This window comes from Halyomorpha halys, unplaced genomic scaffold (genome assembly GCF_000696795.3).
Source record: "Halyomorpha halys isolate HHAL.00 unplaced genomic scaffold, Hhal_1.1 Scaffold1179.1, whole genome shotgun sequence".
Lineage (NCBI taxonomy): Eukaryota > Metazoa > Arthropoda > Insecta > Hemiptera > Pentatomidae > Halyomorpha > Halyomorpha halys.
The window spans coordinates 295552-308576 of record NW_027113079.1 but is presented as its reverse complement, the minus strand read 5'-3'; the positions used below and the strand labels follow the sequence as shown (position 1 = coordinate 308576).

General features: G+C 29.6%; 1 protein-coding gene across 1 annotated transcript in view; it reads right to left on the bottom strand.

The window, feature by feature from the left end:
• The window catches only part of GABA-B-R2 (gamma-aminobutyric acid type B receptor subunit 2), a gene marked incomplete at its 5' end in the record, with an annotated part of 146850 nt that overhangs the window by 38922 nt on the left and 94903 nt on the right, over positions 1 to 13025 (bottom strand).

Here is a 13025-nt window from a genome sequence, read left to right as displayed (position 1 = left end):
AATTCAAATATTTCGGGTAGATTTGTTATATTTTAAATTAAAAAAATATATAATACTCTATATACTATTTTAATTTTGATATTACAATCTCCTTATTTATTTTTTAAGTTACATAGTTTTATTAAATTGAGTTGAGTTTGTTTGGAGTGCATAGAGTAACTTGGAAAGCTGACCTAACCTTGAATTTAAACTAACCCCGTTAAATACTCTACATATATACAAAAATACATAAAAACCAAAATATCCATAATTGAAGTGTTATACGGAAGCTGATTGAATTAATGATTTTATATTCCTTTTTATTTTATTTTATTTTATTTTTTTCGGCCAAGACTCCCATTGGAGTTGGAGTCAAGCGTAACTTAAAATAATATGCATATGCTAATGTAATGAAATAATATTTATAAATAAAAAAAAAAAAAAGAATAAAAGTAATAAATAACTGGGAATCTAAGTTAAAAACAATAAAATTGAACATTCTCTATAACAAGCTTATTTTAGAGAGACCTTTTCATAGCTATCCAAATGGTTAACACTATTCCAAATACATTCCTATTTTCTGTTTTTTTTTTATTTGCTTAAAGGTTGAATTCGATCCTTAAAATATATTGTTTTACCTCATTTTTTTCAATTTTAGACTAAAAATTAAATAAGGAAAAAATATGTATAATAAGGGATATTTGGTTCAATTATAAAGTTTTATGCAACAAAAATTAAATATTTTCCCCCAAAATAAAACGTGCTATTTTGTGCAGAAAAAAAACAACTCATAACCTGCTAAATTGTGAAAAAACACCAAAACATGTCATTCTGTGCAATAAAAAATTATTTTTATTTGACGCTTTTTTCCATGATTCGAATTTCTGTCCAGGTTTGGCAGAACTTCAATCTAGGGAACAAAAGATACGATTGCATGAAAATACAGTCTCTATTACACTTTCGATTTTCAAGTCCTTAGAATGATTTTTGGCCATTGTAATAGTTAATCAATTCTGTACAACAATAGAAAGCATGCTGCTCAACAATAGTTGTTTTCAGCGCAGATTGTCTATCGGAATATACAGAGAACTCCAAGGGGGTTGGGGTGGGTATGGACTGATAAAAAAGCAAACTCAATCGCTATGCACCGCTTTTTATTACCACCAACTCCCAGGAGAGGGTGCGCTGGAAAGGCATGCAGAAACCACCCTAGGGATTCCTTATGGCCTTTCTTTGTGTTTCCTCTCTTTTGCACAGCGGTCATCAGGGATCGAAGAGTCGAAGAAAACAAGAAGAAGCTTATTTTTTCTCCTGATAATTCATTAATAAGAAAACTAGATTATCTCATTGGAAGATGGTAAAATGTAGGAAATAATTTGTGAGATAAACTAAATAAATATGGACAGCCATTTACCCATTGGATGAAAGGAAATCGAATTAAGAATGAACTGAGAGAAGAACGATTACTTCAAGAAAGATTGTGCAGTTAATCAGTTGAGAGAATCTGATGTACTAAAAGAAATATAGTTTGGAGAAGTAATTAGACCATAATTTCAGAATGTGTAAACCATTTTCAATTACAGTCTTTGGAAAACAATAAGAACTATTCGAGTTGTGTTGTTCTGAAATTAAGGCTATATTTACCTCCAAAATAGATTTTTGAGTAGTAAATAAAAAGGTTGTTTTTTCACTCCCTCGCTATGTCCGACCCCTAGGTATGTCACTTAAAAAAATTCATTTCAATCTACTATTGATTGATTGTTTCCATTCACCAGTTTATTTAGTCAATTATTACATGAGGATTCCATTAGAAAATACATCTCATTATTTATTGTAGTCAGTAAAAAGAACTAAACTAAAACTATCCAGACGTTTTTCCTTGACTCCCTCACTTATCCTTCAGTCCCTCATTTTAGCATTTTTTTTTCATTTTTTATATCATAATTAAAAGTACTCCTTCGCGTCGTACTAATGAAGGTACTAAGCCACTAAGTAGGTATGAATTTTCGCAACTTTAAAAAATTAGAACTTCTTAATATAGATATTTTAGGAAGTAAAATCTGTGCATTTTCAGATTAAAAATTTGAAGATGAAAAACCCAATTAAAAAATTTAAAAATCAAGAGAAAAATTTCTTATAGATATAAATTTTTCTTTTGTGATGTTCGTTCTTCTTCAAATATTAAATAAATTAATAATCTTAATTAACATGTGACATGAAAAAGAAATACAATTTTATTAGGATTTATTAATAATATATAAATATTTAATAATAATGATATAATATAATAGAAATGAATGAATTATTTTATATGTTTATTAAGACTTACAACAGTACATAATAATACATTTAGTAAATTTGCTGTATAGTACAGGAGTGTAGAACTACCCATTCGTAGCACTCTAATAACGTTTTAACATTTTAATGTCTTTAGGCCATCTTCTTTTCAGGCGCCTCAGAGGATTGTCAGGAATGTATGAGAAAGCAAGAGTTTGGGTGGTTAGGGAGTTTATAATGGAAGAAATGATATCTGGTTCAGTATACATATAGTACATATGGAACATTAAGGTCTTTATGTATACTTTTATTTGTGACAAAGTAAGGAGCATTTAGGATTTTACGAAGGATTTTGCATAAAATAAAATAAAATGAAACCTTAATTTGCATAGAGTTATTATAATTTTTAAAAATTTAACATTATCAATCAAATTAAAGGTAAAATTTATAAATAAATGTACAAAAAATAATATAAATTATTTATTTTCATCTCTTGAATCTGAATAAAAGCAGAAAAATACCAGGTGAAAATTTAATTTAGGTTAAGGTGGTTTTAACGACAAAAGAGTTGTACAATAATTTAAACATACATTCAAGGAAATTGGTCGGCCTTACACAGACAATGAGCTGGAGTACAATGGGCCTTTTAGAACCACTCTGCCATTTCTTAGGCGGAAAAAAACTACAAAAACAAAACAAAAACAAAGCCATATATTCAGAAAAGAAAAACACAAGGTATAAAAACTATCAAAGATTAGCCATCATTAGCATTCATTTAAACAAAACTTAATTTTCATTTATTATTTTGTTTTTTGAGAATCTGCTACGCTCACTACCTACCGGAAATAGAATTTATCTAGCACAAAACATTGAATTATAAAATTATCGATTTTTAGGTCTGAGCGAATTTAGTCGAAATGTTTGTTCTAAATAACAATAGATAATCATAAGTTTTGACCTAGGCTTGTTATATACATTTGTTATTATACTCTCATTTGTGCAAAGATTGCGAAAGTATTTACCATAAAAATTTCGAATGAAATGAGAAAATTGAAGATATACTAAAGCATTATTTCGCTTATGAAAAAAATAAATAAACCTGTCATTATTACACTTAGTTAACAAGCAGACCTTTGGTGTCTAGACAATTGTTAAAATCTTTACGAACATTTTAAAAATCGCGGAATTCAATTCCAATAGAACGATATTTTTTTCAAGGATTGTGTTTATTTAGACAGCTAAGTGAGGCGATGGCATCGGTGCCAGCTGTAGAAGAACTGCAAAACATAAACAAATATTCTGGTTTTATTCTTTCCGGACTCCAGTGAAAAATAAATACCAGCTTAATTTATTAAATGTTCACCGTTAGAGTCTTGAAACTACTTGAACACTAGCAAATGGAAGCATTTCCTTCTAGTACAAGAGCCGGGAAGAAAACAAGGCAGTTATCTCACCCCAATTTTTGATTACTTCAATAAAAATTATGTATAATTACTAGTCAAAATTGATGAGTCTGCCAAGTATAGGTAGAGGGATTAAAAAATGGTGACTGTTTCAAAACCTTAAAAAACATTAGTTTTTCATTCGGAGCTCTTAAAACTACCAATAACACTCGAAAATCTAAGAGAACATTATTTAAAGAAGAGTAAATTTGCTAAAATATTAGCCCTAATAGAGCTATTAGGTCCAATAGTTCTCGAGATATAGCTTTTTAAAAAGCAAAACTTCGTAAAAATCTACTGAAAGATTAGTAGTTAGTTAATTTATTTTGAGAAATCAATATCTCAGGAACTACGTGACGTACAGATGTCTATTAGCACTCAAATTAAAGCTAGTTTAATGGACTATAAAGAAGTTGATGACCTTTACCTTTGTAGGAATAGTAGTTTCATGTTATATGCTAAAATAAATTGATTTTTAGTTGTTCGGACAATAAATTTGATTTATGAAAAACTTCATTTCAGATACCAGTGGATGTACAGATGTTTGCCAGTGCTCAAATTAAAATTAGTCAAATTTGCTACAAAATAGTTAATTATGTTTATCTTTGTAGGAGTACTAGTTTTTATGATATTTGACAAAATAAACTCACAAAATGTTAATTTATAGTTGTTCGTATAAAATATTGGATTTTTGAAAAAATGTATCTCTAGATCCATAAGACGCACATATGTCTGCCAACACTACAAATAAAGGAAATTTAACCTACTATAAAGTAGTTTATGACACCAATCTTCGTAGGGGTAGTAGTTCTTATGATATTCACATATGAATATAATTTTGGCAAATGAAAATTTGTCGGAACAACTATAAATCGATTTATTTTAGCAAATTTCATGTAAACTATTACTCCTACGAAGAGAAACATCACAAACTACTTTATAGCTCATTAAACTAGCTTTAATGTGAGTGCTAATAGACATCTGTACGTCAAATGGTTTTTGAAATATGATTTTTTCAAAATAAGTTCACTAACTACTGATTTTTTATTATTTTTATGAAATATTGCTTTTTAAAAAGCTATGTCTCGAAAACTATTTAACGTAAATAACTCTATTAGGACTCATATTTTAGCAAATTTACTCTTCTTTAAATGACGTTCTCTTAGGTTTTCTTGTGTTGTTCCAACTTTTTAGGATATAGAGCTCCAAATGAAAAAGTAGTTTTTTTTATCTCTTTGAAACAGCCGACATTTTTTATTCTCCCTACCTATACTTGGTAGACTCATCAATTTTGACTATTAATTATACATAGTTTTCATTAAACTAATCAGAAATTGAGGTGAGATAACTGCCTTTTTTCTCCTCTTGGGCTCTTGTACTATTCAGTGTGTTGGGATTTCAATAAATACTGGGGAACTGAACCATTTAGGAAATACGTACATCATGCTCTCTCTATATAGTAACCAGGAAGTTGTATTTTTGTAGGTGTAATAAACGTGGTACGGATACTTTTTTATTATAAAAAATGGAGGGAAAAGACACAATAAAAGAAACTTACTTTTTGATAAGATCAGTTTCGACTAAAACTTTATTTGTTTTTTTATCTATTTTTTAATTTACTTCAATTGGTTCTTAATATAAGGGCCTCAGTCTATTTCTGTCAACTTTTAGACAAAAAAATTAAAAACTTCATAGTTTTAAATAGGATATTTTAATAGATCTTTGTAGACAAAATGTTATGCAAGAAAGTGATTAGGTCTAGATCTCGCTCAATCACCATTTGTTTCCGTTGCGGGAAATTGGGGGAAAATTAAGATTACCCACTTCATAGAGCCAGGATACGTCCTAGGAGGGTATTCTGAATCGGGTTGGCAATAGCTGATATAATAACAAAAGTTAATGGTTTTCCGTTAAATACAATCAAGGAAATTCTTGGGTACATATACACCATATTACCATATAAGTACACTATTTAGTTTTATCCTGTAATATGGTAAGCAAAATGAATGTTTTACAACTCAAAAAGAAGCACTGTCCAAAAACTTTTCAAGTGATAGTGGTTTTGCATGATGATAGTAACAAGTAATTTTTGAATAGAAATGTTTATAATGATACTAGTGGGGCTTCAAATATCTTTTTTTTCTTATTACACTCTTTTTCAGGGCCGTGGTGAGAAACCAAGGACTCTTGGGACATATTTTCCCGAGCTCTTTTCAAATATTAAATTCACCACTGAAACCAAAGCTCGTCTATTCTATTGCAAGGAATCAACAAGAGTGTGTAAAGATATTACATATTATATGTAATGTTTTGTAAGTATCCTATTATTTCATGAAGTAAAATTTTTTCGTAAGTTTTTAAAAATGTGGATAATATTTTACAAAAAAATAAAACCTATATATTAAAAACTTTTCAGTTGTAGTCTTTATAGGTAATAATAATACGTATTCCATATAATGCTATAAAACATATTAATAGCTCTCCCATTCTGTCAGGACTGCTCTTATAGATTTTTTTTCTGTTTATTTAAAGACTTAAATAAATCAACTCTTCAAATAAATCAAGTCTTTAAATGAATCTTAAAACAATCAATTCTAAATTCTATGCCCTTGCTAATTCTGGTGGAACACAAAACACTTTCTTATGTCTAAGTTTATAAAACACACATATAAATATTTTTTTTTTATTGTTTATTTATTGTAATTTACAACTGTACAAAATAATACAATAGGTAAATATGTAGTATGTTTCATATACACTTGAAAATCTTGGGAAGGAACCACCCATTGGTGGTACTTCAAACATTTATTTAAACTAGAAGGTCTCGTGGCTATCTTCTTTTCAGACGCCTCGGAGGATTATCAGGGATTGTTAAGGATGAAAGATTAAGAATTAATGGGTTAGGATGGTTAAGGAGTTTGGAATGAAAAGACGCATATCTGTTTTGGCCCAATTCTGTAACGAATGGGAGGTTAAGGTCTTTGTGAATGAGTTTATTTGTGACGTAATAAGGAGCATCAAGGATTTTACGTACATATAAATATAAAGCAGAACAAACTTAAAAAGAAAATTAAAAAAAGTTATTATCGAAGTTAAATAAGAAGGTTAGAAAATTGCAATACCCTCAAAAGACAGATCTAGGCTCTGTTTCATAATAAAGTAGAAACTAATGATATTAGTCTTGTTGATTTAACTTAATACAATTAAACTGACTTCTACAATAGTAACTTGTACTTTAGTGCTTATAAGTATTAGTATAATTACCACGTTGTTTCTGTACTTCTACTATGAACCAATACTATTAGCTTACATTATGAGACAGGGCCCAGAAATCACTGTTATGACCCAGGGAATATTACTAACTAAACTTCTTACACTATTGAAATATGGTGAGTATAGAATTTGCATTGAATTAAGGAAATGGAACAAAAATAAATAACCTGACATCCTGATATCAAAAGACCACATGTCCTGTTATAACCAAACGAAAATTAAAAGAAAAGAAATATAGAGATTATATAGGTGAATATGTTTGCTGGGACACTGTACGCATACAGTCCGTACTGTGTATTGAGGAACTGCATTACATTTGGAATCTATCCTCGGCGTCAAAAACTAACGCAGTGCCACTGCCTCTAAAGATTATTAGAGAATTTTAAGTGTTACTGAGGCAAATAAACAGTTACTTATTAGTGATTTATTATATATATTGAAATATAACGTTCACTTCATTTAAAAATACATCTGTATTACATGAAATGGCCCATAAGCTTCTGAAGTAAAATAAAATTCAAATTATCGGTAAACAAAGCTCCGATAGAGTTGATAAATATTAAAATTGTTTTAATCTCCATTTCCACTTCCCAACTTTTCCTCTGATGAAAGTATTTCCAACTTTTCCAGTGGGCCGCTTCTACTTTGCCTATGAAGGCTTTTGATGTTTTGAAACTTTTCAGAGAAATGGAATAGAGCTCTTAAGTAAGTATAAAAGTTAGAATAGTTTGGAGTTAAATTTGCCACTTAACAAGTTTTCTTTATTCTTCAGCTATAAGTTAAATTTTTTCTAAATTACATCCATTCATAATGTTTTATATTTTATTGATTACTTTCACTATTTTATTTTTATTTTTTCATAAGCTTTAAACGTAATTGTTAGACCATTTAGAATTTATAATATTAGAAACTCTCCAATGTGGCGGATGAATGTGAAAAATTAATAAAATCCAAATTCAACTTGAGCAATTGATTTGAACGGAGCAGAATTTTAAAATATTAAAAAAGTGTATGATTAAAAATGAAGTATTCAGGATTTCCCATCATATCTATATTCGAAATCGAATTAGTCATCCAGTTTTGAAAGTTGAGTCCATGTTTAGTAATAGAAGAACAAAACCAATGTCTTTTTTACCATTTCCAAAATTTTAAACATTTTTAGATATAAAAATGTGTATATATTTTGCGCTCAACAGCTTCAAATAGTCCAGGGTCTTCCTAATTGATCCTATTAAATTGTTACTTCAATTAATTTTTCTATATAAAAAGTTGGAGTAATCCTCGTTGTGAACTTGATTTGTCTGAGATGCTATAATAGTTGAAAAATAACGAACTCCTAAGTACTATGTATCCTAAGTTTTTAAGCTATGAAAAACATTTACTTTATTTCCTTGAAATTATTTAGGAATTTCTACTAGGTTAACCTCCATTCTGAGTTATAATGGGTACAAAAGTCAAAATTATGGAATCACCATATATTATAATGTAGGATATGCTAACAAAACATTTAAAAACGATTTACGAATCGTAATTTTCGATAATTGCTAAAAAAAAATTTTGTTTTGTATAATTCTCAGCATCTCCTCACTCTAAATTCATCCATCTGTTCATTTAATATTAGATACCAACCGATAGATTTATATATACCCTCTTATAGAATAGCCACGAAATCTTTTTTAGCAAATCCTTCTCTACTATTCCTTTACGTACCACATGAGCAAACTTCTGTGTCAAAGTAAACAATCTGTATACCATTAATTACTATAGAATTGTAATTGTAACTTAAATAGCACAATATTGTATATATTTTGTTTGTTAATCAAATATTGATTATTCTAAACCATAAGTAATTCTTGAGGGCCTTTGTCCTGGAATAAAGCTATTTCATTTTATTTCATATTTTGTGTGTTATATTATTATAATATTACTAGCTTATTGTTTTAATATTCGATCATTTGGCTTTCCTGGATATTGTAAATCGGATAAAATAAATTAACTTTTTTTGTGTATTATTTGATCTGGAATAATAGTAGACAAGGAATATATTGATCACTAACTCGAGCTTGATAACAAACTTCTTACCCCATCAAAATTCAGTACACCCTTTAAATTAAAAATATTAGAACGATGGCAGGCCAAGTGGGATGAAAGTTCTCCGAGTAAATTAAAAGAAATCAAAAGATCAGTAAAACCATAGTCGATATCCTACCGCAACAGCCGCAGAGAGGAAGTTGCTCTAACCCGCTTGAGAATAAGTCATACTCTCCTCATGCACTCTCACCTGATCAGAAAACTGTCACTTCCAACGTGCAAATATTGTCAGTCCATTCTCACGATTGAACATATTTTTGATGAATGTACTCACTATTTGCCAACAATAAACCGGATAGGACTGACCCCAAATTTATCAGAAGCTCTCACAGATGAGGAAGCTAAAATTACATTAGTGTATGAATTTTTAAAAGCACATTGCCTTCTTTTTAAATTATAACTCTTCTTCGATTTTAATTTTTTTTTTAAATTTATTATTTTTATTTTATTTATTATTAACTTTTACAAAACTTTTAGCATACCATAGGCGTTGATGACCAGGGGGTTTTACGCCTTTAAGCAACAATAAACAAACAAAGTCGAGTCCCGATTGTGAGATTTACAGTATTGTTTTCCCACTACGTAAAAAAGTAAAAAATCTACTACCACTTTTCCGTTCAAATGGAAGACATGAAACAACCACAATCATATGGCTAATCCCAACACCAGTCCCATGTGGCCGAGAATACAAAAGCACACACTCGCTAGCGAACCTTGGCCAAATATAGCCATTTATTTTTCTTCATCCCTATTCTACTAGAAAAATGAATGAGTAGAGACACTCTGAAGTGCCTCCCAGAACAGAGGAGGAGGGAAGAAATCTAGGAATGAAGAGAGGGTAACCGAACCAAGGAGTAAGTCCACACCTGTCAATATAATTCACTCCATCATAGTCAGCATCATTAAATCCATAGACAAATTATTCAAAATTAACTAACACACCTAAAAATACATGTTTTGTTTCGAAAAATCCCTACTTTAACTGTAATAGATTTTCGTATCAGTTTCATGTTTCATTTATCACTATTTTATAAAGTCCACTACAATCCAACCAGCGATTCAAAAGTGAAAAAAGTAAAAGTGCCTGGCATTAGGTTGAAGGCGTACTTCGTACAGCCACCACCTTCCTTCTTCATGAACTACAACGATTCTATTATTATTTACTATTATATCATCAAATAATAAATGAATGATTCAAACACGGAATCAATAAATGAAAATTAAAATATTTTATAACACGAATATCATTTTCATCTTTATTAATATTTTTCTTAACGACATTGCAAATATTTAGTTAATTATAATTTGCTTCAACATATTAAAACACTGGAAACAAAAGTATCCTGATACAAATTGTCGCAATAGATTAAATACACAAAAGGCATTATGTTGCAATTATCCACTACATAGCTAATTTCGAATGTAAAATGGTAATGAGAAAGCGGGATAATGGGGCTGTCCGCTTCTGTATTTATCTTAGCGTTTTAACTCTTAATTTAGACCCGGCAACTATATGAGTTTATTTTCATTCCTTTCAGTGGAAATTTATTATACGCATGCATTTTGTTTTAGTGGCGTCTATGTTATGTATAAATTATGTAACCACACAAGTGCAAAATTGAAAGAAAAAAATAAAATAAAATACTACTTTTTAAAATAATTAAAAATAAAAAAATACAGTGGATATAGCAGAAAAATAAATCTGATTATTGTACCTCAGCTTCGTAAGAGAGATTTTGAAGAAAAACTATTTGTTTACACTGCGTTGATATCAACACACAAAAACACGTGTGTATACAAATGTGTGTTTGATTTTTTTTTTTCCAAAAAGAGGAAGCAAAGTTTATAGATACTGTTGAAGCAACATTTTTTTTTTCGGCCAAGACTCCTATTGGAGTCCTATACTGCCTAACCATGGTTGGGGGGTCAAAGTTCTTCATTTTGTAGGGCCGCCACTCAATGAAAAAAGTCGACGTCCAGGTCGGATTCGAACCGGCACCGCCAATAGACATCAAATTGGTAAGACTGTGTCTTAATCACTGAGCTATGGGCGGCCCTGAAGCAACATTAAATTAAAAAATGTTATAATTTATATTATTAAATTTGTAAAATCGCTTTATTTTGATTATAAGATATTTCTTTACAAAAAAAAAAAAACAAAACATGTGATTGTAAACAAAAGCTGTGCGATCTTTTGACGTAACAGGAGAGGCAATCCCCGATTGTTAGCTATGACGGCATTGTTATTGCAGTTTTAGTTTTCCACGCAGCTTTGCAGGCTCCATGGTAGACTTTTGGCCAAGCATGACTTTTGCTTCCAGAATCTCTTAGCTGAGATTAAAAATAAACATTTGCTCAAGGCACATTCGTCGACAGTTTTCTTTTGTTCTTTATTATAAAATTAGTTTTTTTTATTTTTTATTAATGCATAAAATTAATTTGTTTTACAATTCTTTCTTTTGAAAATATATATGTGTTCATTCATTATATTTTCGTTCTTTATAATACATACAATTTCTTTGTTAAATATAGACTTCAAACATATTTCTGTAATTCTACCTGGCAAGAGTCTTTCACTGAAGCTCAGTTCTGGTAACAGATTGGTAGGTATAAATCTGGTATACATTAAATCCAAATTATTGAGAGGATGTTAAAAATTTAAAACTATCAGAAAATAAATAAGAACATTGGAAGACTTGGTAATTCATTCACAGCGCTACAAATGAATGGGTGAGAAGTTAAGGAATAAAGTGACAGTTTTCTGAATAATAGATTAATTTTTAATCTGTATGTCCCTAAACTAAATTTATGCTTATAAATTGAATATTATCAATATTTACATAATAGAAGAATAATTTCACAATTTTGTCAATACTGATGCGTATTTGTCAATATTTGGTCCAGGAACAGGTAAATTAAAAAAAAAATTCTTACACGTAGAATTGTAATTTTGGAAATAGTAACTAATAAAGAGATTAATATTAATTAATAATAAATTATATATTTAATATAATATATAATATAATAAATTAATAATTAAAATTGGCATTTGATCCTTAATTAAAGATTATATTTAAATAACTTTAAGATTGCACTTTACTTTATACTTCCAGAAGAAGCAATCTAGTATTAAAAGAATGAAACATTGACTAACAAAGAATAATAGGAGAAAAAGAAGAGTGTTAAAAAAATCTATGATTATTTTTTAACTGAACTTTAAGCCACCTATTGAAAGGTTCACCCCTCCTCTTTCTCTCCCAGCCATTTTGCTCCTTTCACTACCACTGGTGTGTCACACTCAGCAAAATGAAACTTTTGACGACACTGGAGCAATTCTATCCCTTAGGCAGACCAGTAATCCACTTTGATGGTATCAACAAGTGATTAACCAGATTTTCTTCATGAACTCTTGAACCTAAATAACTCTAAATAAACTATTAATAATGTTTATTATTTTCGTTCCTAATGTAGTGCTAAATATAAATACTCATTCACCAACTATTCTCTCAGTCCAAAAAAGACATAGATTTCCATTATATTCAGGTATGTCAGAAGGATTTTTCGACCCATAAATTGTCCTACCGCTAATATAAAAATAAATTAACAACCAGGATTCGGTGATGGGCCAAGGAGTTGCAAGGCGGGTGCCCTAAGGTCTTATGAGCATGGAAAAAATTATCTTGAAGGTAAAGCATTTGCTTGCGGGCAGTCCACATTTAATATTCTTTCTTTTTTAATTTTTAACTTTCTCACTTTGTAATTATATGTAACTTTCTCACTTTGTAACTTTGTAAATATGTCAATAGCAATGTACTAGCTTTGTAAATTCAGTGTGAATAACCCTAGCGGTCGAAACACTTAAATAAATAAATAATATTCTTTTTTTTTTTTCGTGATGGAGCTGTTTGAAAATTAAGATAAAATTCTAATAAGTTTTTTTAAAGTTATGGAGGTTCAAGGGAT